At 49.4% G+C, this 24,363-nt stretch overlaps 1 protein-coding gene across 3 annotated transcripts in view; it reads right to left on the reverse strand.

Annotated features, from left to right (window-relative positions):
- CDH23 (cadherin related 23) overlaps window positions 1-24,363 on the reverse strand; it is a 372,185-nt gene that overhangs the window by 295,553 nt on the left and 52,269 nt on the right. The window lies entirely within an intron of this gene.

Consider the following 24,363-nt stretch of genomic DNA (forward strand, 5'->3'; position numbering starts at 1 on the left):
AGCCCCCCAACACCTGTGGTGAAAATTGAAGGTTAAAAATTGTGCTGTACTTAGAAAAATTTTAAGTTCTGCCTGCCTTTGCTGTTTCCCACCTATGCTGTCTCTGACTGATAACACCAAGAGCTGTATCTGGATGTATCTAGACAACCTAAGGAAGAAACCGCCCTGTGAAAGTTTTTGCTGCCCCTAAGTGATTAACTCGCTTCTTTCAGCTTCTGTTATCAGCTTGCACTAGGCCTCCCAGAGCAGTTTCCAGGGCGCCCTTCAGCTGTTTCAAGAACTCCCACATGACCCGCGCTTTTTCCCTGGCTTTGTTTAAACCGACCAATTACCTTGCTTCTCGCTTCTGTACCCGCGCTTTTTGCTATAAAACAAGCTCAAAAACTCTGCTCGGCGCGCCAGTCCACCGAGAGACTGAGCCGCCCGGGTACCCGTGTATTCAATAAAACCTCTTGCTAATTGCATCCGAAGCCGTGGTCTCGTTGTTCCTTGGGAGGGTCTCTCCTGACTGAGTGATTGCCCAAATCAGGCGTCTCTCATTTGGGGGCTCGTCCGGGATCAGACCCCCACCCAGGGACCACCGACCCACCAACGGGAGGTAAGCTGGCCAGCGATCGCTCCGTGTCTCGTTTCTGTGTCTGACTCCGTAACTCTGACTGTCCCTCTGAGTGCGCGCATTTTGGTTTCAGTTTGTTCCGGGCTGATCGCTCTGGGAGCGACGTGTGAGTAGCGAACAGACGTGTTCGGGGGCTCACCGCCCGGTAATCCTGGGAGACGTCCCAGGATCAGGGGAGGACCAGGGACGCCTGGTGGACCCCTCAGGAGAGGATCATTATGTTCTGATCCCACTGCCGCGTCTAGAGAGGCGCGCTCTGCCATCTGACTCCTTCTTTTGTCTCTACGCTACTCGATCTCGCCGCCGTTTCTGGTTTCTTTTTGTTTTGTTCCTGATAGGCCTCTGTGTCGTGGTCCCTCTCTTCGAAATGGGACAAAATAACTCTACCCCTCTCTCCCTCACTCTAGATCACTGGAGGGACGTGAAAGCAAGGGCTCACAATCTGTCCGTGGAAATCAGAAAGGGAAAATGGCGGACCTTTTGTTCCTCCGAGTGGCCCACGTTCGGTGTCGGGTGGCCGCCGGAAGGAACTTTTAATGTTTCTGTTATTTCCGCAGTTAAAAGGATTGTCTTTCAGGAAATCGGGGGACACCCGGACCAAGTTCCATATATCGTGGTGTGGCAAGACCTCGCCCAGAGTCCCCCACCATGGATGCCGCCCTCCGTCAAGGTCGCTGTCGTCTCCAGTCCAGAGAGGCCATCCGCTCCTCCCCGACCCCCCATCTACCCGGCAACAGACGACTTGCTCCTTCTCTCTGAGCCCCCGCCCTATCCGGCAGCCCTGCCACCTCCTCTGGCCCCTCAGGCGGTCGGACCGGCGCCGGGCCAGGCGCCCGATATTTCCGATCCTGAGGGACCAGCCGCGGGGACCAGGAGTCGCCGTGCCCGCAGTCCGGCAGACGACTCGGGTCCTGACTCCACTGTGATTTTACCCCTCCGAGCCATAGGACCCCCAGCCGAGCCCAACGGCCTAGTCCCTCTGCAATATTGGCCTTTCTCTTCAGCAGATCTTTATAATTGGAAATCTAATCATCCTTCTTTTTCTGAAAATCCAGCAGGACTCACGGGGCTCCTTGAGTCTCTTATGTTTTCTCATCAGCCCACCTGGGACGATTGCCAACAGCTCCTACAGATTCTCTTCACCACGGAGGAACGAGAAAGGATTCTCCTTGAGGCCCGCAAGAATGTCCTGGGGGACAACGGGGCCCCTACTCAACTCGACAACCTCATTAATGAGGCCTTCCCCCTCAATCGACCTCAGTGGGACTACAACACAGCCGCAGGTAGGGAGCGTCTCCTGGTCTACCGCCGGACTCTAGTGGCAGGTCTCAAAGGGGCAGCTCGGCGCCCCACCAATTTGGCTAAGGTAAGAGAGGTCTTACAAGGACCGGCAGAACCCCCTTCGGTTTTCTTAGAACGCCTAATGGAGGCCTATAGGAGATACACTCCGTTTGAGCCCTCTTCTGAGGGGCAGCAGGCTGCAGTTGCCATGGCCTTCATCGGACAGTCAGCCCCAGATATTAAAAAAAAGTTACAGAGGCTAGAGGGGCTCCAAGATTATTCCTTGCAAGATTTAATGAGGGAGGCAGAAAAAGTGTACCACAAAAGGGAGACAGAAGAAGAAAGACAAGAAAGAGAAAAAAAAGAGGCAGAAGAGAGAGAAAGGCGGCGCGATAAGCGCCAAGAAAAAAACTTGACTAGGATTTTGGCCGCAGTGATAAGTGAAAAAGGTTCTAGAGATAGGCAGACAGGGAATTTGAGCAACCAGGCAAGAAAGACACCTAGGGATAAAAGATCTCCTCTGGACAAAGACCAGTGCGCATACTGTAAAGAAAAGGGTCACTGGGCAAGAGAATGTCCCCGAAAGAAAAACGTCAGAGAAGCCAAAGTTCTGTCCCTAGATGACTAGGGGAGTCAAGGTTCGGACCCCCTCCCCGAACCCAGGATAACGCTGACTGTGGAGGGGACTCCCATTGAGTTCCTGGTCGATACCGGGGCTGAACATTCAGTTTTGACCCAACCCCTGGGAAGGGTAGGGTCCAGACGGACAGTCGTACAAGGAGCAACAGGGAGCAAAGTCTACCCCTGGACCACAAAGAGACTTTTAAAGGCTGGACATAAACAGGTGACCCACTCCTTTCTGGTCATACCTGAGTGCCCCGCCCCTTTGTTGGGTAGGGACCTCTTAACCAAACTAAAGGCCCAGATCCAGTTTTCTGCTGAGGGCCCACAAGTAACATGGGAAGACCGCCCTACACTGTGCCTGACCCTGAACCTAGAAGAAGAATACCGGCTACATGAAAAGCCAGGTCCCTCCTCTATCGACCCATCCTGGCTCCAACTTTTTCCCACTGTATGGGCAGAGAGGGCAGGCATGGGACTGGCCAATCAAGTCCCACCAGTGGTAGTGGAACTAAGATCAGGTGCCTCACCGGTGGCTGTTCGACAATATCCAATGAGCAAGGAAGCCCGGGAAGGTATCAGACCCCACATCCAGAGGTTCTTAGACCTAGGGGTCTTGGTGCCCTGTCAATCGCCCTGGAATACCCCTCTACTACCTGTAAAAAAGCCAGGGACCAATGACTATCGGCCAGTCCAAGACCTGAGAGAAATTAATAAAAGGGTACAGGATATTCATCCCACCGTCCCAAACCCTTACAGCCTTCTGAGTTCCCTTCCGCCCAGCCACACTTGGTATTCAGTCTTAGATCTCAAGGATGCCTTTTTCTGCCTCAAGCTACACCCCAGCAGCCAGCCGCTATTCGCGTTCGAGTGGAAAGACCTAGAAAAAGGTAACACAGGTCAGTTGACCTGGACACGGCTGCCCCAAGGGTTCAAGAACTCTCCCACTCTCTTCGACGAGGCCCTCCACCGAGATTTGGCCCCCTTTAGGGCCCTCAACCCTCAGGTAGTGCTACTCCAATATGTAGACGACCTCTTGGTGGCAGCCCCCACATATAGAGACTGCAAAGAAGGGACACAGAAGCTCCTACAGGAATTGAGTAAATTAGGGTACCGGGTATCGGCTAAAAAGGCCCAGCTCTGCCAAAGAGAGGTCACCTATCTGGGGTACCTACTCAGGGGGGGAAAAAGATGGCTGACCCCGGCCCGAAAGGCTACTGTTATGAAGATCCCCGCTCCCACGACCCCCAGACAGGTCCGTGAATTTCTGGGCACTGCAGGATTCTGCAGGCTCTGGATCCCTGGGTTTGCTTCTATAGCTGCACCCCTGTATCCCTTAACAAAGGAAAGCATCCCTTTTACCTGGACTGAGGAACATCAGAAAGCTTTTGACCACATAAAAAAAGCCTTGCTGTCAGCCCCCGCTTTGGCCCTCCCAGACCTCACCAAACCATTTACTCTATACGTAGATGAGAGGGCCGGTGTGGCCCGGGGAGTGCTTACTCAGACTTTAGGACCCTGGCGGCGGCCAGTAGCTTACCTATCAAAAAAATTGGATCCGGTGGCTAGCGGGTGGCCAACCTGCCTGAAAGCGGTTGCAGCCGTGGCACTCCTTCTCAAGGACGCTGATAAGTTAACCTTGGGACAGAATGTGACTGTGATTGCTTCCCATAGCCTCGAAAGCATTGTGCGGCAGCCCCCCGACCGGTGGATGACCAATGCCAGGATGACTCATTACCAGAGCCTGCTGCTAAATGAAAGGATATCGTTTGCACCCCCTGCCGTCCTGAACCCAGCTACCCTCCTACCAGTCGAGTCGGAAGCCACCCCAGTACACAGGTGCTCAGAGATCCTCGCCGAAGAAACTGGAACTCGACGAGACCTGAAGGACCAGCCATTGCCCGGGGTGCCAGCCTGGTATACGGACGGTAGCAGTTTCATCGCGGAGGGTAAACGGAGAGCAGGGGCCGCCATCGTAGATGGCAAGCGGACGGTGTGGACAAGCAGCCTGCCAGAAGGTACGTCAGCCCAGAAGGCCGAACTAGTGGCTTTGACGCAGGCATTACGCCTGGCCGAAGGAAAAAACATCAACATCTACACCGACAGCAGGTATGCTTTTGCCACTGCTCACATTCATGGGGCAATATATAAACAGAGGGGGTTGCTCACTTCTGCGGGAAAAGACATTAAAAACAAGGAAGAAATTTTGGCCCTGCTAGAGGCCATTCACCTCCCTAAGCGGGTCGCCATTATCCACTGCCCCGGCCACCAGAGGGGAAATGACCCTGTGGCCACCGGGAACCGGAGGGCCGACGAGGCTGCAAAACAAGCCGCCCTGTCGACCAGAGTGCTGGCAGAAACTACAAAACCTCGAGAGCTAATCGAACCCGCCCAGGTTAAGGCCGAGCCAAGAGAGCTCACCCCTGACCGGGGGAAAGAATTTATTCAGCGGTTGCATCAGTTGACACACTTAGGACCAGAAAAGCTTCTCCAATTAGTAAACCGCACCAGCCTCCTCATCCCGAACCTCCAGTCTGTAGTTCGCGAGGTCACCAGTCGGTGTCAGGCTTGTGTCATGACTAATGCGGTCCCAACCTACCGAGAGATCGGAAAGAGACAACGAGGAGATCGACCCGGCGTGTACTGGGAGGTAGACTTCACAGAGGTAAAGCCTGGCCGGTATGGAAACAGGTATCTGCTGGTATTCATAGACACTTTTTCCGGATGGGTAGAAGCTTTTCCTACCAAAACTGAAACGGCCCTGACCGTCTGCAAAAAGATATTAGAGGAAATTCTACCCCGCTTCGGGATCCCTAAGGTACTCGGGTCAGACAATGGCCCAGCCTTTGTTGCTCAGATAAGTCAGGGACTGGCCACTCAACTGGGGATAAATTGGAAGTTACACTGTGCGTATAGACCCCAGAGCTCAGGTCAGGTAGAAAGAATGAACAGGACAATCAAAGAGACCTTAACCAAATTAGCCTTAGAGACCGGTGGAAAAGACTGGGTGGCCCTCCTTCCCTTAGCGCTGCTCAGAGCCAGAAATACCCCTGGCCAGTTTGGTCTAACTCCTTATGAAATTCTCTATGGGGGACCGCCCCCCATACTCGAGTCTGGAGGGACATTGAGTCCCGATGATAATTTTCTCCCTGTCTTATTTACTCATTTAAAGGCTTTAGAAGTTGTGAAGACCCAGATCTGGGACCAGATCAAGGAGGTGTACAAGCCCGGTACCGTGACAATCCCCCACCCGTTCCAGGTCGGAGACCGAGTGCTTGTCAGACGCCACCGACCCAGCAGCCTTGAGCCTCGGTGGAAAGGCCCGTACCTGGTGTTGCTGACCACTCCGACCGCAGTAAAAGTCGACGGTATTGCTGCCTGGGTCCATGCTTCTCACCTCAAGCCTGCACCACCCTCGGCACCAGATGAGTCTTGGGAGCTGGAAAAGACTGATCATCCTCTTAAGCTGCGTTTTCGGCGGCGGCAGAACGAGTTGGAGTGAAAACCCTCACCAGCCTGTGACCCTCACCTGGCAGGTACTGTCCCAAACTGGGAACGTTGTCTGGAAGACAGAGAAAGTCCAGCCCCCTTGGACTTGGTGGCCCATTCTTACACCTGATGTATGTGCCCTGGCGGCCGGTCTTGAGTCCTGGGATATCCCAGAAACCGATGTATCAACCTCTAAGAGAGTCAGACCCCCTGACTCAAACTATGAGAGCGCTTATAGACAGATCACCTGGGGAGCCATAGGATGCAGCTACCCTAAGGCTAGGACCAGAATGGCAAGTTCCACCTTCTACGTGTGTCCCCGGGATGGCCGGTCCCGTTCAGAAGCTAGAAGGTGTGGAGGGCTAGAATCCCTGTATTGTAAAGAATGGAGTTGTGAAACCACGGGGACTGTTTATTGGCAACCTACGTCCTCCTGGGACCTCATAACTGTAAAATGGAATGGCACAGAGCGATCATGGGGTGCCCTACTGGCAACCTGTGAAAAAACCGGCTGGTGTAACCCCCTTAAAATAAATTTCACAGAACAAGGACGGCAATCCAAAGAGTGGATATTAGGAAAAACCTGGGGATTGGGATTCTATGTGTCTGGATATCCAGGCGTACAGTTGACCATTCGGTTAGAGATCACCAGCAAGCCAGCTGAGACAGTGGGCCCCAACTCTGTCCTTGCGAAACAAGGACCCCCTAACAAAAACCCCCCTTCCCCAACGAGGGAAGCGCCGCCCATCTCTCAACCCTCGGCGGCTCCTAGCCAAGTCCCCACGGTACTGGAGGAAAGTGTTGTCCTGAACACTCTGTCTCCAACCACGGGCGACAGACTCTTTGGCCTTGTGAGGGGGGCCTTCCTAGCCTTAAATGCTACCGACCCAGACGCCACGAAGTCTTGCTGGCTCTGTTTGGCCTTGGGTCCCCCTTATTATGAAGGAGTTGCCTCCTTAGGAGGGGCCTTCACTTATACCTCCAACTATACCCAGTGCCGCTGGGGGAGCCAAGGAAAGCTTACCCTCACTGAGGTCTCAGGACACGGGTCGTGCATAGGAAAGGTGCCCTCTACCCATCAGCATCTTTGCAATCAGACCCTACCCATCAACTCCTCCACGAACCATCAGTACCTGCTCCCCACCAACCATAGCTGGTGGGCCTGCAGCACCGGCCTCACCCCCTGCCTCTCCACCTCAGTTTTTAATCAGTCTAAAGATTTCTGTATCCTGATCCAGCTGGTCCCTCGCATCTATTACCATTCTGAAGAAACTTTGTTGCAGGCCTATGACGATCCTCACCCCAGGGTTAAGAGAGAGCCTGTCTCACTTACCCTAGCTGTTCTTCTGGGGTTGGGGGTCGCAGCAGGTATAGGTACTGGCGCATCCGCCCTAGTTAAAGGGCCCATAGACCTCCAACAAGGCCTAACCAGCCTCCAGACCGCCATGGATACTGACCTCCGGGTCCTCCAGGACTCAATCAGCAAGCTGGAGGACTCGCTGACTTCCCTATCGGAGGTAGTACTCCAAAATAGAAGAGGCCTTGACCTACTGTTTCTAAAAGAAGGAGGCCTCTGCGCGGCCCTAAAAGAAGAGTGCTGTTTTTATGTAGACCACTCAGGTGTGGTGCGAGACTCCATGAGAAAACTCAAAGAGAGACTAGATAAAAGACAGATGGAGCGCCAGAAAAACCAAAACTGGTATGAAGGGTGGTTCAATAGCTCCCCTTGGTTCACTACCCTCCTATCAACCCTCGCCGGGCCCCTATTGCTCCTCCTTCTGTTGCTCACCCTCGGGCCCTGCATCATCAATAGGTTAGTCCAGTTCATCAATGACAGGGTAAGTGCAGTAAAAATTCTGGTCCTTAGACAAAAGTATCAGACCCTAGACAACGAAGACAACCTCTAAATTCGCTCTAAGATTAGAGCTTCCCACAAGAGAAATGGGGGAATGAAAGAAGTGTTTTCCAAGCTAGCCACAGTAACGCCATTCCGCAAGGCCAAGAAATTCATAAAGGGGTGTGCGAGGTAGACTGATTTAGCTTATGCCATTTTTACTGTTTGAAAAGTGTTCTTGTTTAAAAGCCCCCCAACACCTGTGGTGAAAATTGAAGGTTAAAAATTGTGCTGTACTTAGAAAAATTTTAAGTTCTGCCTGCCTTTGCTGTTTCCCACCTATGCTGTCTCTGACTGATAACACCAAGAGCTGTATCTGGATGTATCTAGACAACCTAAGGAAGAAACCGCCCTGTGAAAGTTTTTGCTGCCCCTAAGTGATTAACTCGCTTCTTTCAGCTTCTGTTATCAGCTTGCACTAGGCCTCCCAGAGCAGTTTCCAGGGCGCCCTTCAGCTGTTTCAAGAACTCCCACATGACCCGCGCTTTTTCCCTGGCTTTGTTTAAACCGACCAATTACCTTGCTTCTCGCTTCTGTACCCGCGCTTTTTGCTATAAAACAAGCTCAAAAACTCTGCTCGGCGCGCCAGTCCACCGAGAGACTGAGCCGCCCGGGTACCCGTGTATTCAATAAAACCTCTTGCTAATTGCATCCGAAGCCGTGGTCTCGTTGTTCCTTGGGAGGGTCTCTCCTGACTGAGTGATTGCCCAAATCAGGCGTCTCTCAACAGAAGCACCCTTTCTAATTCAGAATACTTGGCTAAACCTTCTGGTATTTGTTCAAGAATGACTAGGTGCCGGCCTTATAATAAGCACGATTTTAGTACACAGAGATTAAGAAGATGAAGCTCAGCCTCAAGGAACTCCGGTCTGGAACTGGGTGACAAGGTCTAGTTCCTGTCCTCAAGAAGGGGACCGAGAGGTAGGTGTCACCCCTTTACAGAAAGCAAAGCCCCGGAGGCCACCCCAGGCATCAGGATGCCTGGCCTACACCCTGCCTAAGAAGCCCTAGCACAAGGCATTTGCTCCTAGGGTCACAGCTCCCCTAGGTAGCTTTCAGGTAGGGTGACCAACAGCCCTGATTTGTACAGGACTGAGGCATTTCCTGGCACACATGCTGAATAAAACAGGAAGCCCCAGCAAACTGGGACAGCTGGTCACCTTAGTTTCAGGAGGTCCTTAAACTCCAAGGCACTGTACACAAAATGTTATGACCGTACAGTGAGTCATTTTCTCAAGAGATGGTCTGTAGTCTTCACCTGGTTAGATCAGAACCATGGCCTTGGGCAGATCACGCCCTTCAGGGTTTCAGTTTACCTTATCAAATTGGACAGACACCCTCTCTTCCCCAAAAACTGACTCATATTTACCGAATAGCTCTGAAGATCAAGCTAAGGAGGGCAGGATTTCAAATTTTGGGAATGTTATCTAGAAAAGAAGGTTAATGAGCTTTTGTAAGTGAATTTTTGAAAGGACAGTTCTAACATGACAATGATAGCTAACATTTTTGAGCCCCAATCATCTTCCAGGCACTGAGCTAAGCAATTTGCATGTACTATCTAATTCAGTCCTTACTATTATTCTCCCTATTTAACAGATAAGGCAACAAAGAGTGATTAAGTAATTTACCACGGCCTCCCAGCCAGCAAACGGCAGAGCTAGAACCCACATCCCAGGTATTCTGGGCCCAGAGCCCACGTCTGTTCACAACTCACACACCTCTACCCTTGATATGTGAACTTGAGATTCAGGACTTCATACACATGACTCCATCAGACCCTCACTGGAAGTCCAAAACTTGAAAAAGGAAGATGCTGGGTATTCATTGGGTTTTTATGATATACAGACACTAGGCCTATTCACATGAATTCTCTCATTAAATCTTCCCAGAAACTCTGTTTTGTAGTTATTATTCTACCCATTTTACAGAATAGCAAGTTGTGGTTAAGAGAAGCAAAGTAACCTCTCCAAGGTCAAGCAGCAGAACAGCAGAGTAGAACATGGCCTCATCCAAGGTGATGGGAAGAGGTAAGAAGTGGGAGACAGAGGAGTAAACAAATCATACAACAAAGTTGGAACAAGCCCAGAGCTCAACCTTTCCATTTTAGAGATGGAGAAGCTGAAGGCAGTTAGCAAGTTGTCCAAAGTAAGATGTGGAAGGAGGGGTATGTGGCGGTCACAGATAAACCAAGCACATCTTCCCAAAGCATCTGTGTTGCTCCATGACAATGAATTATTTTATTATTTTTTATTTTTTTATTTTTTAAAAAAAGATGACCAGTAAGGGGATCTTAACCCTGGGCTTGGTGTTATCAGCACCACGCTCAGCCAGTGAGCTAACTGGCCATCCCTATATAGGATCCCAACCCATGGCCTTGGTGTTATCAGCACCGCACTCTCCCCAGTGAGCCACGGGCCAGCCCTAAAATGAGTTATTTTATACTGAAACAAACAGGAATATATCAGGAGCCAAATGTAACATTAAATTTATTTTTAAAGATATAACCTAAAGATGTAAAAGAATTTCCAGCCTTCCCCTGACTTCCTTTCAGGAAATATGCATTTCCTTTCAGGAAATATGCATTTCCTTTCCATTGCTCTCAGGAGTCCTTTAGTGGCAAAGTTTGAGAACACTGAGCTACTTCCCAAGGGGAAACTGAGGTCCATAAGCACCATGCTGTCCACAGTACAGCAGTGAGTCCATGGCAGCCTGCAGCCCCCTGGACCACAGACCTTATCTGCCAACCTCCTCCAGGGCCCAGCCCAGGTGGGGGATGTGGGGCCAAGTTCCCAACTGGCCAAGGGCATTATGGGAAGGCCACATGTCTCTCCAGCCAAGGTCGCACAACTGGGCCCGATATCCCAAATGGCTCTCTTGCACCCGATGTGCAGGTCCTCCCAAGAGGCGGGGTGCTGGGCAGGACAGGGATGGGGTCATCAGTTGCTGTCACCCACCCTGTAATTTCCTGGACTTTTATCCATTTTCCCCTCAATTATGTGCTGCTCAAAATGGTCCTTTTCGGCTTCCTCAGGGGCTCTTGCCCGCTCATGCCTTCTTTGTGTTTCAGGTAATTGCTAGTGACCTTTTCTAAGTGCACTAATTAAAGGTGCCGATTTAACATTATATTTAAGACAAGACGCCCCATAATTTTCCAGCTGGTCACATACACCCCCGCCTGGTGCTGCCCTGTCACTCTGCAGAAGCAGGATCCAGACCTGGCTTCTCCAGGAGCAGGGTCTGTTTCTCCTCCATGGGAGGCTTCCACAGACCTGTTTCCACTGTCCCCACAGGAATGAGGCCACTCTGCCTGGCTCAACTCCAGCCCAGCGCCCCTAGTAACAGCCACACAGGAGAACTATCCCTGGCTGTGTGACCCTGGAGTACACGTGCCACACACTGGGTTTGTTTCCCACCTGAGAAACAGAGAAAGAGCTGTAGAATACCTGGAGTTCTTTTTGTAAAAATTGTGGTAAAATACACATCACATAAAATTTATCATTTTAACTATTTATAGTGTACAATTCAGTGGCATTTGGACATTCACAACGTCCTGCAACCATCACTACTATCTAGTGCCATGACATTTTCATCACCTGCAAAGGAAATCTCATACTCATTAGGCAGTCACTCTCCATTCCTCCTTCCCCCAGTCCCTGGCAACCATTAATCCACTTTCTGTCTCTGGATTTGCCTATTCTGGATATTTCACATAAATGGGATCACACAATATGTGCTCTTTTGAGTCTGGCTGCTTTCACTTAGCATACAATTATCAAGGTTCATCCATGCTGTAGTATGTGTCAGCATTTCACTCCTTTTTATGGCTGAGTAGTATTCCATTGTGTGGATATAACACATTTTGTTTATCTATTCATCAGGTGATGGATGTTTGGTTTGTTTCTACCTTTGGGCAATTGTAAATAATGCCGCTTTGAACATCTGTGTACAAGTTTTTGTTTGAACACCTGTATTTAACTCTTTGGGGGCATATACTTAGAAGTGGGATTGCTGGGTCATAGGGTAATTCTATGCTTAATATAATGAGGAACTGCCAGATTGTTTCCCACTGTGGCTGCACCGTTTCACATTCCCACCAGCGATGGATGAGGCCTGGGGTTCTTTTCCGTGGGAAGGATGGTGACAACTCACAGGGGCCAGGGCGCCCCCTTTATGATGGAGAGTTGGGAGCTGGGTCGGACTCCATAGAAGATGCTGGTGGCACTCTGCCTGCTGTCCCTCAGCACATACCATTTCCACGCACACCCGCCTGACCTCCAATGGCCAGCCCTGTGATTCTTTGCCTGAGGGGTTCCGGTCATCAGGGACCACTCCTCAGGGATCTAACACCCTGACAGCAACCCTCAGTGAGTGACTGTCAGAGGGAGTGGATAGAGGTGAGGGTTGGTAGGTAAATGCCCCAGCTCCCTTACCTCCCAAGCGGGTAACTCAAAGGCAGGTGTTCTACGCTGGCTTTTCAGTCTCCAGCTGCCCACAGGGGTGACTTGGTTGATAATGCATCTTTATGGCTTCCTGCCTTGCCTGTCTCACATCCTTGCTCCCCTCCCTGTGCTTCCTGGAATCTCCTCCCCCAATAAACTACTTGCACTTAAGTCCTCATCACAAGGTCTACTTCTGGGGGAACCCAAATAAGACACCCCTGAGACTGTGCATTGGAAACCCCCAGGGAGCTTGTTATAGTACAGACTCCCAGGCCCTGCTGACTCGGTTGGCTGGAAGGGAGCCCAGAGTGTGAACTTCTAAACAGCAGCCCCCACTCTCCCTGCAAGAGACTCTAACACACAGCCAGGTTTGGAAGTCTGGGGCTGGTTTACAGCAGGGTGATATTCAAATATTTAACAATGGGCACAGTATAGGCATCCACCAATCAGGAAGGACGTTGGCCATAAACAACCCGACCAGTGAGTACTGCCTATAAGTCAGCCTGGTTTATGGTTCACATTTTAGATGCAGAGAAAAGCACCTTTGGTCCAAGGATGATTTAAAGGCTCAGTCCTAGGGCTCCTAGCTCAATCAGTGCAACTGGAGGATTCTATGCACTTGGCCTCCTCTGTCCTCATGGGGAAGGGTTATCCTGCTAGGCCAGCCCTCTTCATTCTGTGCCAGCATGACCCAGGCTGGGGCCCAATCTATCATCACAGGTGGAACGTGGAACACTAAAGAGCTTAAATCATTACATACCCATGTTCACAGCAGCAGCATTCACAACAGCCAAAAGATGGGAACAACCCAAGTGTCCATCCATGGATGAATGGATAAGCAAAATGTGGTATGCACACCTAATAGAATATTATTCAGCCTTTAAAAAGAGGAAAATTTGGGTGCTGGCTGGTTAGCTCGCCAAGGTCAAGGATTCGGATCCTTATTATGCTAAATGAAATAAGGCAGTCACAAAAAGACAAATACTGTATGATTCCACTTATATGAGGTACCTAGAGTAGTCAAATTCATAGAGACAGAAAGTACAATGGTGGCTACCAGGGGTTAGGGGGAGAGAGGAGTGGGGAATTGTTTAATGGGTGCAAAGTTTGGGTTTTCAAGATAAAAAGTTTTGGAGACCAGTTACACAACAACGTGAATGTACTTCACACTACTGAACTGCACCTAAAAATGGTTAAGATGGTAAATTTTATGTTATATGTATTTTACCACAATTTAAAAAATTTTTAAAAAGAAACAAAAAACCTTAAATCAGACCATGTCCAAGGCCCTAGTGATTGAGCCCAAGATGACACACCACACTGCATCTGGCAGGCTCCCTGGGCTTACCCCGCTCTGAGCACCACATGCAGCTTCGTCATTACTCACTCGGGTGAAACCATCGCAGGAGGCCTTTTTCAAATACTCGATCAGATACGGTCTATCTAAAGAGATGCCTGATCACTCTGTCCCCACACCCTAAGTTATGGTCTTCACAGTCCTCTCTCTCTGAAATGATCTGTTTATTCATTTGATTTTCTGACTGGACTGCCTATTCCAACCCCCCACGCCACATTCCTGTAAGCTTCATGCACACATAGAGAAGCTGCCTGGCCTGTCACACTCCCTGTCCTGTCCCTAAGCCTATACAGGGGTTGGCATCCTAGAGACACTAAATAGTCACCGGGTAAATAAATGAATCCTGCCAACTGCCTAGAGGTGTTAGGAGAAGACAGTCCCTAAACACCATGGAGGTCTCTGAGCCATGACAAGAGGAGAGAGTATAGCAAGTTAGTTCTTAATTATGTACACTAATGCACAGGAAAAAGCATAACTAATCGAAATCTAATAATGCCCAAACCAACAGCACTTGGCTTTGGAAACAGGTGAAATCACAGCTGTGCACTGGCTGGGGGGTCCTCTCTCTCAGGTACTGGCCCTGTACCCTATCCTGGGGGCTATGTTCCCTCTCCTGAGAGCTGAGAACTCCATCCTGAGGCAATGTACCCCACCCTGGAGGCCAAGGGCCTTGAAGGACATGGGGATCTGCTCAGCAGCTTACAAAGGTCCCTGGGAAGAGCAGGGCTGGCGACACATCCCCCACCACAGCCTCAGCCTTTTACAGTAGGCCACATCTGTCTTCCAGGCAAGGGGAGGACAATCACAGCTTCACTGGAGGCCCCGCTGGGCACATGCTGATCGCTGAGATGACTATTATTGCTGTTATTCTTGTTATTTGCACTGAGGGTCGAGAGCTGGGATTGGTGTGTCAAGCTGCTCCTGGAGAGCTGTGGATCTTTGCCTGCTTGATGAGCGGTGGGCCAGGAACCCAGGCAGGGCACTAGCAGGCTGCAAAGCTGCTTATTTTGTCTGAATGGGAGAAGGATGAAAGCTATGTTTGTTCCCCAAACACGGAAAGGGTGCTGCAGAATGAATAAAGGGTAAGAGAGTACACTGTGTTTCCTCTCTGCTGCAGCATCTTCTGAAAGCACAGCTTCGATTGTGCCACAGCCTGCTTGTACACATCCCATAATTCCTGCAGAATTACAACTGAATTCCTGGCCACGATGTCCAGCGCTACTCCCAATGTGTCCTTGACCTCCCTGGCCAACTGCATGGCCCACTTCACTCCAGGGCCCAGCCTGCCAGGCTGCCATCATCCCTCAGGCTCCCACACCTGTGATGCTGCTGTCCCTTCAGCCTGGAAGAACCTTCCCTCTCTCAACCTTAAATGCATGCCCCAAATACCACCTCTGCCATGAAGTTCTCCTCTGTGCTCTCAGATCCACTGGTCATACCTCTGCACAGCAGGCGAGAGGCCATCACGCCCTGAAGGTGAAGGCTGATATCTGGGACACGCTTGGCAAATCTCCCTTCTCCTCTTCCCCACCCTGCTATGTTTAACTACTGCTCCTCCAGGATCCAAGGAGCTTGCCAGTCCTGTCTCTTGCCCATACAGACATTACTAATCAATCACAGCACTGTTTTCTGTTGAATCTACATTCAACTTCAGAATCCTTCACAACACTGTGTTCTGTGTAGCCGCTGTAATCAACCCTAAAAGGACCTCACACCAGCAGTGATTGACTGTCCCTTCCCATCCAGGGGTCAAGAATCAAGCAATCTTCCCCTACCAGTCTCAGGGCAGTTAGGAGGAAGAGAATGAGGATTGCAGTCTACAGGTGGGCTCAGAAACAGGGACTAGTTATAGCTGAAACAAGAACCAAACGGACAAAGCTCCCTTCTCATTTTGCAGAAGGAAGAAAAGGTCCCGGCTGGGAGAGGGCTGCCCTGGGATGGGCTGTGCAACAGCCAGTAGCTGAGCCTAAATTACAAGGTCATGAGTTATGACCAGGGTTTTCAGAGAATAACCACTCCCCCATCTATCTCCCTCCCACCATGGCCATCAGGCTTGCCCCACAAGCTCCACCCCCATCAGGAGGGAAACCCACCCTCCTCCTCCTGGCCTGGCCTTGGTCTCTGCCAGAGCCAGGGTCTCCTGCCCTCCCTTCTCCCCTGGGATGCCCCCCAGAGCCTGAGCTGGCCTTGGAACCTGCAATCTCATTTGTCTCTCCTCTGGGTTCAGACAGGCCAGTTAAGTGCCTTGATTCCTGGGGATACTCTCATTTGTCTTAGGCCCCCTCCCTGCTCTCCTGCCTTCAGGCTCCTTCTCTCTGGTCCCCCTGGGTCCTGAACTTGGTTTGACCTCACCTAAGGGGAGCTGGATTTTTTGGTTCTTTTTTTTTTTTCCTTTTCTCTGTCCTAGGCTCTGCCTATACCCACCTAGGGGAAGCCAGAGCGGGCAGAGTGAGACCTGGCACTGGCCTCTCTCTCCTGAGTGGCAGGTGGCCTCCGAGCCCACCTTCCACTGACCGACCCCCTTACCCCATCAGAAAACCCTTGCCCTGGATAAAGGGAACTGTCTCTGTCTCCAAAACCCACAGGCCATCTTCAGGGCAGCTCTCTCCTGCAACTCTGTCCTCTCAGAGTTAACAGCGTGAGCTGTCTGGGGACAGGAAGCTAGCATTCATTGAGCACCACAGTTTGCCAGGCACCACACTCAATGCTTTTCATTCACTCAACGCTGTCATTTGTTTCTTCCCGTGGCCTCACACAAAAGGGTTAACAGTCCTGCTACACAAGTGAGATAACTGAGGCTCAGAGGGCAAAGCGACCTACCCAAGGTCACACAGCCAGGAGGTGGCAGAGTCAGGATTTGGACCCAAGTCTGTCTGATTCCACCACCCTCATGTTTTTTCTCATAAAGCCTTTTATCCAAGCCCAAAACCCAGCAGCTGAACACAGCCTTCCTCTCACCCCACAGCAACTAACCCCCACAGAGGCCCCCGACTTGCTCAGGATCCTGGTCTGAAGGTGAGCACCCTTGGGGCAGGGACTGCGGGGGCTCCCCTCCATCACCCTGGCTTTCACAGCCCACTTATCTCCTGCCAGCAAGATGGCGATTCCCTCCTGAGAAGGGCTGCCAGCTCACCTGAGCAGACAGGTGACTGGATGGCCAAGGGGACAGACTAATCCAAGGCAGAAGGAGACACTAAACAGAGAAGATGACACAAACTCAGAGGCTCTGTGGCAGGGAGGAGGAGGAGGAAGTGAAATATGTACATACACAGGCACACACATTTTTTTTAATTAATATGCCAAAAAGGAAGGGTCAGATATTGAATACCAATATTTAAGGAACCTGGCCCTGGCTTGTAGAAACCTGGAGCTCTTCTGCTTCTGGTACAACATAGCAAATGAAGTCCATCATTTGCTGAGGGCTGTCAGGCCCAGTTGCAGGCACCTACGTGCTCCAAGCCCCTACAACTCAGGGAGTCACAGAGAGGTTAAGTTACTTGCCTAAAGTCACACAGCCAGCACGTGGAAGAGCTGGACTTATTCACCCACCTTCCTGTTACAGTCCTTCATTCATTCACTCAACAAGCATTGCCTAAGACCTGATGTCTCCAGCCCTGCTTGGGGCACTGGTGATATGACAATGAACACAACAGAGAGAAGTCCCTGTCCTCCTGGAGCTGAGATTGCAATGGACAGACCTTGGCTTGTCATTGGCCCATTCGGGAAGCATGCGCATGGGTACGGATCTTGTATACAGATGGGGCACATGTAGAACTGTATTCCTACCTTTCACCCTGTTCACAGGCTATGACACCCAGGGTGAGCACTCTGTGGAGTCCTAGGGCAGGGGGGCTGAGGACTTGGGACACAGATTGAAGGACACAGGAGAATCTTTGGGAGTAAGGCAGCCTCAGAGAATTCCCTCTGTTAAGACCGAAAGCCAGGTGTGGTAGCACGTGCTGCCTACAGTCCCAGCTACTCAGGGGCTGAGGCTGGAGGACCGCTGGAGCACAGGAGTTCTGGGCTGTAATGCATCATGCCAATTGGGTGTCTGCGCTAAGTTCAGCATCAATATGGTGACCTCCCAAAAGCGAAGACCATCATGTTGCCTAGGGAAGAGTGAACGGGCCCAGGTCAGAAATGCAGCAGGTCAAAACTCCAGTGCTGATCAGTAGTGAGATAGGGCCTGTGAACAGCCCTGCACTTCAGCCTGGGCAACATAGCAACACTTCATCTCTTAAAAGAAAAAAGACAGAGAACCAGCCAGGCATAGAACTAACATGGCTGGCCTGGTTCATGCTCAGCCATGACTTGCTGTGTGACTGTAAGCAAGTCATTCACCTCTCGAGCTTCCCCTTTCCCATTTACACCATGAGGGGGCTGGTGTCAATGGCCAAAGCACAGAGAGGTCCTTGGGAAGAACCAAAACTGAGCTTGGCAAATGGGTTGAGCTTCACATGCCCATGCTGGTCCCCAGGTCATGATTTTGTGCACACAATGCGGAGGAGTGGGAGGCTGCATCTGAGTTCAGCAGGAAAGAGCCCTGCAACCCGTTAGTGACACCTGACACGAGCAGGGGAGGGAGGTAGCTTTACGAGCAGGGGAGGGAGGTAGCTGCACATTCGCATTCTTGATGTGGTCAACAATCTCGTTTTACAAAGGAGAAAACAGGGCTGGGTGGCTGGTGACAAGTCCACAGTCACCCAGCTCAACAGCCAGCAATGGTGGAGCAGACACTCACATCGGTCCCTGGGCTCCCAGCACAGTGTTCTTTCCACTGCACCACATTAAGGTCCTGTCCAGTTAAAACTTCTACAATATTCCAGTTCAGTTTGCCACATACTAGGCACAAGGCAGGTGGTCAACAAAAGGGGAGAGAAGGGCATGGACAACCCACCCCCGCTCTCAAGGGTTTTCAATCTGGTTGAGACTTGGGGAACGAGCCCTGCCTCTGTCAGGCCAGCCAGAGTCTATGGTAGATTGGATATTTTTTTCTGCCCAGAAATAGCAGCCTGAGCAGGAAATGGTCATGAATAAAGGGGCTCCAGAACCTTCTCTTTGACCTTCCTGGGTCCTTGCTGCAGCTCCCAGGCCCACGAAGGCTGACATCCTATCTCAGGACTTGGAGAACCAAGTAGTAGTTACCAGATTTAATAATAGTGATAATAGTGGGGTGGATATTTTTTTCCCCTGTCCTGAAACTTTTCAATCCATTGAACTGTTCAATTAACTTTACAAAAGGAAATGTGGAAAAATGATGGCAAATTGAACTTGACATTATCATTAAAGTAAACAGAGCACTGCAGGCCATTAAAGGCTTACAGAGAGATTATCCAAACACTTGCAGGCACACGCTGGCTCTTTCCTGCTCAGAGGCGACCCTGGTGCTCCTCTCCTGCCCTGTGCACCAGGACGAAGTCATCAGTCACACTCTTAGCAGCCCAGGAATGAGGCTGTGCTCACGTAACCCATCATCACAGTCCCCCGAATGTGACTGTCAGGGGAGGGCAGGAGCATCCACTAGGGAGGGCAGTGGCCCTGCTGAAGAACCACTCTCCACTAACAGGCTGCCATCTCTGGGGTATCCCTCCCTTCTCCGGGCCTCCTTCCCAGTGCAAACGAAGGGTCATGTCAACCCTGTGGGTCTGAACCTCATTGCACATTAGAATCATCTGTAGCACTTTTGAAATTCCAGATGCCCAGCTATACCAAGAACATCAGCATCTCTGGGAAGAGCTCAAGCTTCAGGATTTAAAAACAAAAAGAACGACCCATGTGATTCCAATGGGCTGCTGAGGTTGATATTCATGGTCTAGATGATTTCTGGGGTTCTTTCAATATTCAGGACTAATTCCAGAAACTATCATGTAGGAAGAACTATATAGATCAGTGCTACGGGTCAAATGTACCCCCCAAAAGTTCATGTCCTGGAAGCACGACTCCATTATAACAGCGTTAGGGTGGAAAATCCAATTATGGTATTTGACAGGTGGGGCCTTTGAGAGGTGACTGGATTGTGAGGACTGTGATGACTGGTGAATGGATTGATCTGCTCATGGAGTAATGGGTGTGGTTCTGATGGCTTTATAAGGAAACCTAGTGAAAAAGTTCTCTCTCGTTCAGCCCATTCTTACCATGTGATAGCCTGGTCTCTACAGGACCCTGTAGAGAGTTCCCACACAGAAGACCCTCACCAGTTGTGTTCCCTGGACCTTGAACTTCCCAGCCTCCAAAAGTGTAAGAAATAAATTGCATTCCTTTATAAATTACCCCATGCTAGGTATTCTGTTATAACTAACAGAAAATGGACTAATACAGTCAGTAGTTCCCAAACTTGTCTGCACATTGAAATCACCAGGAGATTTCAAACAATACCCATGCCTGCATCCCACAACCCCAAAGTTGTGATTAACTGCTCTGGGATCCAGCCTGGGCTCTGGAAAGTCCTAAATCCACAGGTGATTCTACTGTACAGACAAGGCTGGGAACCACTGCTGTGGTGACATTTTCACTTGGCAAACAGCTTCCTGGTGAGCCTTGTCAGGGGTGTCCACACGCTCATATGCTCATACGTGTGGGTCCCCCGTTACCATGAAGTGCCCCTGGGCACACTCAGCTTAGGCCAATCTATAGGCAGGGCAAAATATATATATATATATATTTGCTCTGTTTGCCCCTTCCCATGTTCAAAATTTTCCAAATTCCAATATCAAAAAATACCTTAATTCAAAGATTTAGAGTAGTGAATCTTGACCTGATTTTATATTAGCATCACCTGGGGAGCTTCTAAAACTAAAGATTCCTAGACCCCACCCCCAAGGATTCTGTTTTAATTGACTGGTCCAGTGCAGGGCCCCGACATCTGTATTTTGTTATAATTTCCCAAGTGATCCTAATGTGCAGCCAAGTTAAGAACCACCGGTTAGAGTAGTAATTCCCAACTTCAACCTGCATCAGAATCACCAGGAGACCTTGTTTAAAGTGCAGATTCAAGGCCCCTCCCAGAGTTCTGGTTCAGAACTTGACTTTCTAACAAGCTCCCAGGTGATGCTAATGCTGTTGGTCTGGGATCACATTTTTGAGAACCACTGGGTTAGAGCTTCCATGGGCCCACTTCTAGCCACTGAGAGCTCTATTCAAAGGTATTTGGCTCTGGAGAATTTGAGCCTCAAGACCTGATTTCAGAATCGCATCACCTCCTGTGCCCTTGTCCAGAGACCCAACCCAGCTTCTTTTCACCATTCAGCATCAGGAAAAGGAATTAAGAAAGGTGTGACTAGAAAAGCAAGTGAGAAAGACACCTTTCCCTCAGCCCTGCCCCCCTTCCCCCCCTCCCTCCTCCCCCCATGCAGGAGGCCAGAAAATTCCCTCCAGAGATCACTTCCTCTTTGAGGAGACTCATAATTACCCACAATGATCACAACACCATTCATTTTGCCCTAAAATTAATACATCACGTTGAGAATGATATCGCACTAATTCATCACAAGATTTATGAAACTTGCACTTTTTCTAATGAGATTTATGCAAATGCTGCTCTTGCCACTATTTGTGTTTTTAAAAGTTTTGACAGGGAAGTGGGGTTCCAGCCCAGTTGGCAGAGGCCCTGCCCCCATACCCATACCCAGGGTCCCAGGGTAGGGATGGGGAGCTCCAAGGTGGATCCTGCCCTTGAAGGTTCCCAGGTGAGCAAGCACCTTCAGCCTTCCTGCTCAGCTCCTTCCTCAGTCATGTCTCTCCCTGGGTCTTGCATTGGGCTCACCTGCTGACTTAGGTGGGGAAGCAGGTGTAGGTGGTGGGGCTGGTTCTCTCTTAGCTCATCAGAGGCCTTCCAGGTGCTCCGTCCCTAAGAACAACTGTGGATGACAGCATGCCACTAGCCAGGACAGAGACTCACATGTGAGGCGAGCGAGGCACCCAGGACGTGCTCCTTCTCGAGTACTGCCCCTACACTCGCACAAGTCTGAGAGTGTCTCCTGAGCTTCTATGCCCCCAGGCATGTGGCATGCCTCATCTTAGTCCTGACCTTGCCACCATTTATTGAGTGTCAACTGTATGGCAGGAGCTATGTTAAGCACTTTGCATGTACAGTCTCATTTAATATTTACCACAAACACATGAGGAAGGTATTCCTGCACTCAAATGAGGAGACTGAGTCTCAGAGAGGTTTAGCAACTCGCCCAAGATCACACACCTAAGAAAAGGTGGAGCCAGGATTCAAATCCAGGACCATCTGACCCTGAAGTCAATGTTCTTATCCAGTACAAGCCCCAAATGATCCACAGAAGAACTTCCCTCTGCTAGGAGTTTAGTAATATTCCACATATCCAAGGGTCACATCCTACATAGGCAACTACCCAGAACATAGATGAAAAGCAGGAAACTATCCCCAAAGGCCTTGGAGCAGCTAAAAGTCATGGCACAAAACAGAAGAGTTCCCCTTTCCTGCAACCTCACCAGCATTTGTTATTCTCAGTTTTTTTAATAATAGCCAGTCTAACTGGGGTGAGATGATATCTCAATGTAGTTTTGATTTGCATTTCTCTGATGATTACTGATGCTGAGCATTTTTTCATGTACCTGTTGGCCATTTGCATGTTTTCCTTTGAAAAGTGTCTGTTCATCTCCTTTGCCCATTTTTTTAATTAGATCTTTTTTTTTACTGTATAGTTTGAATTCTTTGTATATTTTGGATGTTAATTCCGTAGGTTGTCTTGCCACTCTGTTGATTGCTTCCTTTGCTGTGCAGAAGCTTTTTAACTTGATATAATCCCATTTATTTATTTTTTCTCTTTTTGCTTGTACTTTTGGGGTCTTATTCATAAAATCTTTGCTTAGTCCTAATACCTGGATTGTTTCCCCTATATTTTCCTTTAGCAATTTTATTGGTGGGACTGTAAATTAGCACAGCCAGTATGAAAAACAGTGTGGAGGTTTCTCAAACAATTACAGCTAGAGCTACCATATGATCCAACAATCCCACTACTGGGTATATACCCAAAGGAATGGAAATTATCATGTTGAAGGGGTACCTGCACTCCCATGTTCATTGCAGCTCTATTTACAATAGCCAAAATATGGAACCAACCTAAGTTCCATTCTGAGATGACTAGATAAAGAAAACGTGATACACACACACACACACACACACACACAATGGAATACTACTCAGCCATAAAAAAGAATGAAATTCTGCCATGTGCAGCAACATGGATGAGTCTGGAGAAAATTATGTTAAGTGAAATAAGCCAAACTAGGAAAGAGAAATACTGCATGTTCTCACTTATAACTGGGTGCTAGGAAGGAAGGAAGGAAGGAAGGAGAGAGAGAGGGAGAGAGAGGGAGAGAGAGAAGAAAAGAGAAAGAAAGAAAGAAAGAAAGAAAGAAAGAAAGAAAGAAAGAAAGAAAGAAAGAAAGAAAGAAAGAAAGAAAGAAAGAAAGAAAGAAAGAAAGAAAGAAAGAACCACAACAATTCATTGAACCTTCAGAAGGAGAAAACAAACTTAAGGGGACTAGAGATGGGGGGACGGAAGGAGGGGTTTTGGGGAGGGACAGGTCAGGTAATGGGCATAAGGAAAAATCGTGATTTGTCATAATGAATGTGCTAATAATAAAAAAAGGCATACACTAAATTTCAAGCTCATTATGAAAAAGAGACATCTGGTCAGGTCTTCACATAGAACCTGTTTATTTTAACTCTTACTTTACATACAATTATTAAGGTTGCTGCCTTGTTTTTTCAATTAATAGAATTCCCAAGCAGGAACGTGGCAATGATAGGGAGCAAATAGATAACAGCTTCTGCTGCTCATGAGAAGGAAAGATCAAAAACTCTCTGAAAAGTGAGAACTTAAAATATTCTGAGCCCCTTCACTAGCGCCTGTCAGTATCAGTGCGTCCTCAGAGAATTCTACTCATGGTGACATGCTCAATGACGTGCCAGGGAAGTGCTGAATGATGGGCCATCTCTGTGTACGGGGACAGGTACCTATATAACAGACCATATGAATATTCCATGCAAGTCATTATAATTAAAAAACGATTGTGTGCTTAAAGGAATGCTTCCCAAAGTGTATTTCACGAATCATTAATTCCCTGGGAGGCTAACGGGTACTCCATGAAAAAGCATTGCTTGGCCAAAAAGGTCTGGAGAATGTTGCATTAGAAAAAACTTTGAACAGGTTTCTTTCCTCCAGGATCTCTCAGAGTCTATTACAGTAGTGTGTGCTGTGAAGCCCCACAAGGGGTAGAGAAGGTACAGCTTTCCCCAAATTTATCTGGTCAAGAAAACCTTTCTTCCAAGATCTCAAAGGACACCAGTGGTTTCAGGCAGTAATAACTGGAGAAACGTGAGGCTAGGAGCTTCTCTGGATGCTTTTACTTCAGGCATATCCTTTCTTGGGAGTGGGTGGGGGTGGGTGGCTGGGTAGATGGATGGATGGGTGGGCAAGCAAATGAACAAATGAGTAAAGGAACAAACAAGCCATCCTCATCCAAGGAGCGCATCAGCATCTCTGCCGTGGGACCCGTGTGTGCAGAGTCTGAGAACACTCCCCTAGATGATCTCTGCCTACTCCCTGCCAGGTGATAAGTCACTGCTTCATAAGGGAAAACCTGGGACTCTTTAGTTGGGTCGCAGGTGGGGGCACAGTCTGAACTGCTTTTC

This window comes from Cynocephalus volans, chromosome 7 (genome assembly GCF_027409185.1).
Source record: "Cynocephalus volans isolate mCynVol1 chromosome 7, mCynVol1.pri, whole genome shotgun sequence".
Lineage (NCBI taxonomy): Eukaryota > Metazoa > Chordata > Mammalia > Dermoptera > Cynocephalidae > Cynocephalus > Cynocephalus volans.